The sequence below is a fragment of the Erythrolamprus reginae genome, chromosome 3 (genome assembly GCF_031021105.1).
Source record: "Erythrolamprus reginae isolate rEryReg1 chromosome 3, rEryReg1.hap1, whole genome shotgun sequence".
NCBI classification, from domain to species: Eukaryota; Metazoa; Chordata; class Lepidosauria; order Squamata; family Dipsadidae; genus Erythrolamprus; species Erythrolamprus reginae.
This window is the reverse complement of record NC_091952.1, coordinates 48,805,096-48,812,507: the sequence shown is the minus strand read 5'-3', so window position 1 is coordinate 48,812,507 and position 7,412 is coordinate 48,805,096.

Here is a 7,412-nt window from a genome sequence, read left to right as displayed (position 1 = left end):
CATTTTCTCTTTAATAGTTAATACACTGTAAATTTGGTTTAAGTCATGTCACTCTGCTAACACAAACTGTCTCTGTGACATCTATTGCACCAAAAGGTCTTAGTGTTAAGAATAATGTACAGAATTGTGCTGTAAAACTTTCCATCTTGCAACAAACTCCCCTCCTAAGGAAGCTAGTATAACAACCCGTTACATCAAACAATTTGCCTTTCTAAACATTTTACTGTACTGTTGAGGACTCCTCAACAAAGCAGCCCTATTTTCCCGTCAGGATACCTGGTTATTCTGCAGTTCTCTCTATTTTCAGTTCTTTTATTTTTTTAAAAAAAAAACAAGGAAAAATATCTGCATTAACTTTTTCCAAAACTTGAAAACGCTGTTATTTACTTTGCTGTTGACCCTTCAGGAAAATGCATTTTGTGGTCAAGGACTTGTGCTGCTGGTGCACCTATCATGACAGTAGCATATGTGAAGCTCCATGGCCTAATAAAGTTTCTGCCACATCATGCAACCCAATCAGATTAGAATTCCAGATCGCATTCCTCAACTCTGGGAGTTGTAAATGGTATAACAATGACTGCAATGATTAAAAAAAACCTCTAGCATAGCAAGCCAAAATCAGGGCATTATATGTACTTGAAAAGTTCTGCATCACATCCAAGGTTAGTTTAATAGCTTTGAGAAACATGTTTCCAACTCTGAATTCAGATATCCATTTTAAACCCATTCTCACTGTTTGTAGGAAACTATTGAGTCTGTTTAATATTTCAGGCAATTTTCCTGCCCTGATTCCATCCAGAAAAGCTTATCCTATAGGACGAGTTCCAGTCATACCAGACTCTTCTAATTTTCTTGCTGTTTTCAGTGCCTTCTAAATTTTAAAGATCTTCTCCAATCTGGCACGCTTCAAAGATATTGGCTGATTGGGGACAATGGGGTCATCGGATCATAGAAGCTGCCTTAAACTTAAGTACTTACATGAATTATTTTGAATGAATACTTAAGGACCACAAAGGATAATGCAGAAGACCCGAAAACAAGGCCTGCTGATATGAGTTTGTGTTTGTTAAATGACTTATGAGTGAAAATGGCCCAAAATAACAGGAATATTTTGAGTTCAGATGTTCTATTGTGATTTTATCTTGATATTATTCTCTTTCAGAATTTTTCAGAGCAACTAGCTAGAGATTATGTGGCTTTGGGATTCAGGCACCATCTAATAACTGGCAATTGTCAAGTTAAAAGTGACTGATTTAGTTGCTTTGTTTGTTTTGGCAAGTTAGAATAACCTTCAGGGTTCTGTTTGCAGTTAAACAGAGGAATATACAAAAACCAAGTTCATTTTTTAACAGTATACTTCTCTACCTCAGAAATAATTCCCACTGGATTCAGTAGGGCTTTCCTCCAAATAAAAAAATCTCCCTTAGATTCCTTTGACTGTCCAAATACACTGTAAAAGAAATGCATTACTTTTTCAAGTATGTACTTAAAGTACCCCCTAATATAGATTGCTATCCACATTTCACTTTAAACGTATCTTGAAAGTACAGTAGTAGATTCTTTCTTCTACTGTATAATGGAGTATTTGGTTGTGGGGGGGATGGTAACTAGCCACTACATGGTTTTATTTTTATTTTTTGTTTTAAAAATGTTTAATCAACCCTTCCCAATCAAATATTTTTTAGATGTATTGGAACCATAGTCACTATCACTCCCAGCCAGTATAGCAGGATGCTGCTGCTGACAGTAACATAAGTTGCATTCCACCACATTTGAAAGATACAATTTTGGGGAAACCTGGTTTAATCCATTTTTGCCAAATCAGTCAGCAAGACTATGCTATCATTTGAAATGGATTATATGTATTGGGATACAGCTATACTAGTTCAAGAAAAATAACCAATATTGTTTTCAAATGAGACAAGCTAAATGCTTTTACTGCATAAATAGCTTTTAAATACTAATGCATGATAAAATTGAAAAATAGTATAATCCTAAAGATCGGCATACTTTGCAGTTAAAAGGCCTAATAGCTGTTGCTGTGACAGTAATTGAAAAAAATTGAGACTGTGCAGCCTCTTAAAAATGATACAGAGATGAAGAGACAGAAATTGCTCTGAGAGAGTGCTTATCAATTGTGCTTACTTACCCAGTAGAAAACTGCACAACCAAATTGGAATGAATCGGTTGTTGCTAGTTGCAATAATTTGAGACATTCGATACAATTCACAATATGTAATGTTATATATAGCTTCAATTATGGCTGGGCAGTTATTTTAGTGTCTATAGTAACAGCCATATTTTGGAACACCCAAGGGACATACAGTGGTACATCGGTTCTCAACCACAATTCGTTCTGGAAGTGTAGTCGAGAACCAATTTGATCAAGAACCGAAACAATTTATCCCATAAGATAAATTCCCCTCCTCAGCTGTCTCTCCTTCTAGCTTGCCCACTTCTGTTCCTGTCCGTCTCTCTCTCTCTCTCTCTCTCTCTCTCTCTCTCTCTCTCTCTCTCTCTCTCTCTTTCTCTCGCTTGCTGGCTTCTGCCCTCAGCTATCTTTCTCACTCACCCGCTTCTATCCCCGGCTCTCTCTCTCTCTAGCTTGCCAGCTTCTGTCCTCAGGTCTCGGGTGTTCGAGTTCCAAATGTTTGTTCGGATTTCAGGGCAAAATTTTCTCACATTTCTTGGTCGAATACCGATTTATTCGAATTGTAAATCGTTCCAAAACCAAGGTGCCACTGTATATGGCAAGGCAAATTCATTTTATTGGGTAGTTACAAACCAGAGTGATTGTTGGCATAACATTGACTAGAATAGGGGTGTCAAACTCGCATCGTCACGGCGGTGTCATTTGGCATATCAGGACTTTGCTAAACTGGACAGCACATGACGCATCCAGCCCATGGGCCACAAGTTTGACACCTCTGGACTAGAACATGTCTTATAATGGAAGGTTGCCGTAATACCTGGACTGGTTTTCCCCAACTGAACTTTAGTTATTTAAACATTAGATAAAAGTCTTGTCTAGGATTACCAAATCAATTTGGCAGTTCTAACTGTCTATGTCAGAGGATGTTCCAACTTATTTTGCTGAAAATGTACATAGGTAGGAAGCCGGGGTAACCTAATATTGGAAGGATGAGAAATTGGGACTTTAAGGGACACTAAAGAAAAATCGCCCTTTGGTATTGTCATTTGCAGAAATTAAACTGCTGCTCTAGCATTGTATAACATCAAAGTATTCTGGAATGGACTAGTGTATGTGTGTGTGTATGTATGTATGTTTTCGTAGAAACGTCGCCAGGAGTCTCTGAAACTTACACGGGAAGAAACCCGAATATGCCAAGATCTTCGTGTGTGTGTGTGTATATGTGTGTGTGTAGGCCTTGGCATATTCGGGTCTTTTCCCATGTAAGGTTGATGGAATGCTGATGACGTTTTGACGAGGTCCCACTCGTCATCTTCAGGCTGTTGCTCGCACGAACAAAGCCAAAAGCACCAACCTGAAGATGACAAGTGGGACCTCGTCAAAACATCACCAGGATTCCATCAACCTTTTTATGGGAAAAGACCTGAATATGTCAAGACCTACATACCTATACCCGTGAAAATCTACAAAAACAAGTGTGCATTTGTGTGTGTGTACAGTATATATCAAACTAGTGCTGAGAAAAGCAGCAGTCTTTTCCTCTGAAAATCTCTGATCTTTTCGGTACAAAAGTTCTTGCCTGAGGTTATACTCGTATAATACAGTAAGATATTATGGGACAAATTTATCAAGTCATGAAGATAATTTAGGAGAGTTTCTTATTGCTCAGGACAGGAAGATTTCTTTTTTAGTTGCAAATGAAGCTCATAGGCATAAAGAAAGGTAGGGCTGGTATTAGATTAGATAGAATTCAGTATAGTTTGTAATAAAAAAAGATCTAGGTGGGCCTATATGCCCCAATGAAGCTGTTCCTATCCAAACTTGAAAAGGCCTAAAGTTTTAACCTGTTTCTTTTTTTAAAAAGAGACCACTTAAATTCTAATCATATTCAAAGCAGCAAGACCATCACTTGTATTAAAACATACAGTAACAGAATTGTGCATTGTTCCTAATCAATTCGAAAAAGAGGCTTTAGTCTAGTCTAGAAGATAAGGGAACATAGACACAGCACTAATTTAGCACTCCTTAAAACAGGATTTTTTACATTGTTTGGCTACCAGAGCAGCTTTTGGGTAACTGCATTAATGAATCAGAGAGAGGTGGTGGATCTGTATACCTGCACATTTCAGAGCATCACTTCTAAATAATTTCAGAATCTTGAATTTAACATATTATTAACATCAAAACATGATGTTTCAGTAATTTAACTATAAAATATCAAAAGGGAAAAGAGGCTGAACCACTAATAATGGGGAAAGGGCTGCAAAGCTATTCCTAAAAATTATATATTTATTACATTTCTAAATGATGTGTCATTTTCTTATCAGTTTGGAAAAGTATATGTGTGTGAAAGTAATTTTTTTTAAAAAACCAAATACTAACCTTGTAGGAAGCTTAGTGATAGCAGCAGTCCAAATAAAATAGTATACTTGAAGCTTTCCTTTGGATTTGTGTATGCAACTTAACATAATTGATCACATTCAGTGACAGTATGTTGCTGAATATGTGTTTTAACATAAGGAGGGAAAAAAGACTCGGTTCATTTAATGGTATCAGTTCATTTAATGGTATCAATATATGAATGGCTCTTATATAATAAATATAATACCAAATCAGAATTTGTAAACATTAATTGTGGCTTGTTGAACAAGCCGTAATTGTCTGGTGTATATTAAATGCTAAGCCATATTGGATGCAACCACACATCATATAAGCAAATAATAATAATAAACATATTATGGCTTTTCTACTATGTGTAAAACAAGCCATTGAATTATTCCATAGTAGAGCAGTGAGCAATAGGAATATTCTTTTTCGGAAGTATGGAAATGGGCCTTGAACAGCAGCCATATTTCTTAAGATGCAGAAATGCCCTTTTCTTAGATTTTTCTAATGTTTTCTCAAAAGATATTAATGCTGCTCATTGGTTAAGTATATTTATTCTTACTTAATGTTACCTAATGTAGAGGCTGGGGAACGCACTATTGTATAGCATCTAAATTTTCTGGTATGTCATCTATGAAAATGTGGCCAACTGTAATTCACGTTTGTAAATTTAATTCATGTAAGACCGGAAAAATACTTTTGTCTATTTAATAGGATAACAGCATTACTGTTTTGTATTGTTGTGATTTATTATGCTGGGGGATTTTGCTTCTGCAACTTTTTTGTACATGTTTGGGGGTTTTGAAAAAAGTGTAATCTTTTTAATATATAAGTAATAATATGCCAGATATTTTATTATTCTAGTAGTAATCTTCAAGGACTTTTCAGAACATGGATGAATCATAAAAATGCTATTCAGGGACTACAATATGATAACATTTCTTTAAAATATGACAATGAATTTTTGCAATGCTGTATAAAATTGATTTAATTATACTTATAAATCTGTGGGGGAGCTTTTCCGCCTTGTGATGATAAACTGCAGCTTATTTTGTTCTATGTGCATAATGGGATGGGTTCTATTTATAAGGTAAATACAATTTTATAATTAATGGAGACAACATTGCACGTGGATTTTTGATTAAGGACTAATGTACTGTTTATGACTTTTGATGTGACCCTTTTGTTCATTTTAGATGAACAGAAAAAAGAGAGAACAAGAAAACCTTCTGATCTCTAATCAATTTTTATAATAATTTTTTAAAAATATTCAAGCTATAGAAAATAAAACAGGAACTGCCCTGCATCTAATATCCTACCAAACAATGCTGTAAGATCTCAGGTTTCTCTGGGCCTATGCAATGAAGATGCCATGGCTAGGACGTTTTATTTGCAAAGTGCATCTGTTATGTTTTATTTGCAAAGTGCATCTGTTATTACACAGTTCTGATCAACCCAACTTGAACATAACTTGAGAACATCTAAGAGCAAAAAGACAAAACCCAAGCAGAAGATATATCTTGACTTCACCATTCTCCAATTTGTTGACCCAAAGGTGCTTTTTGCAAAAAAAAAAAGGCCAACTGGACTTTCTTAGATAGAAACGTGGTCACGATAATTGAAAATCTCCATAGATGTTTCTCCAATGATGCTTTGCACTGTCATCTCTATCTGGCAGGGAGACTGCTACCCTATGGAAAGCTGAGAAATAGCACTGAATCTCCATTCTATGGAATACATTAGTAATAATCCTTTATATATAATATTTAACATTATACATATGCTAGAAACCTATTTTCTAATATATCTTTGGATCAGTTGCCTGGTAAATGATAGTGGAATGAGTATACCATTATTAATTTTCATAGAGGCAGTACCTGCGATGAAACATTGATAAATCACCTTCACAAAAGGTTCCATCCAAACCTACAACAATCTTATTTGGTTTTCAAGTGCAATGAAACCAACCAAAGGCAGGTTAGACCAAACTGATGGCTGGCAGGGATAGTCATCCTGCAGCTGCCTAAACGCAACTACTACTTGCAGCAATCCTGGCCAGCACACAAGATAAGAGCTGGGAGTTATAGTTCAGCTGTATTGGACCCAAGGGCTGCAGATTGCCCTTCCTAAGTCCTTTCTGTGACTTTTAGATGATGCACGATTAAAAAGACTTGTAACCCAGATTGTTTTCACATTTAATGCATAGCATTTATATTGGACAGTTTACCCACTTGTATAGTGACAGAGACTTTATAAGAGGCTTACAATTAAGCTTTAATCGTATAAAAGCCCAAGGTTTCTCAACTACAGAACCTCGGTGGTGCAGTGGTTAGAGTGCAGTACTGCAAGCTACTTCTGCTGATCACCAACTGCCAGCAGTTTGGCAGATTGAATCTCAGTAGGCTCAAGGTTGACTCAGCCATCCATCCTTCCAAGGTCGGTAATAGGAGGACCCAGATTTTTGGGGTCAATATGATGACTCTCTGTAAACCGCTTAGAGAGGTCTGTAAAGCAGTGTGAAGCAGTATATAAATCTAAGTTCTATTGCTAATTGCGTTCCTTTATACTCAATGAAACATTAAGGGGTGTACTGTACATAAGTGCACCATTGTGCCTACCGTCCCTGTCCTGTCTTCTTTTATCACTACTTTCTATGTTATGTTTATATAAACTACTATCCTATGCTGGCTGGATGGATGGATAGAAAGAAATAGATGACAGACAGACAGATATGAATAGAGGTAGATAGATAGATGGATAGATAGAGATAGATAGACAGACAGACAGACAGACCGATATAGATAGATCCTCCCAAGAAAAAAAAGTCTTTAAAATTCCCGGTGTGCCACTCCACTCGGCTTACCCGATTATTAAT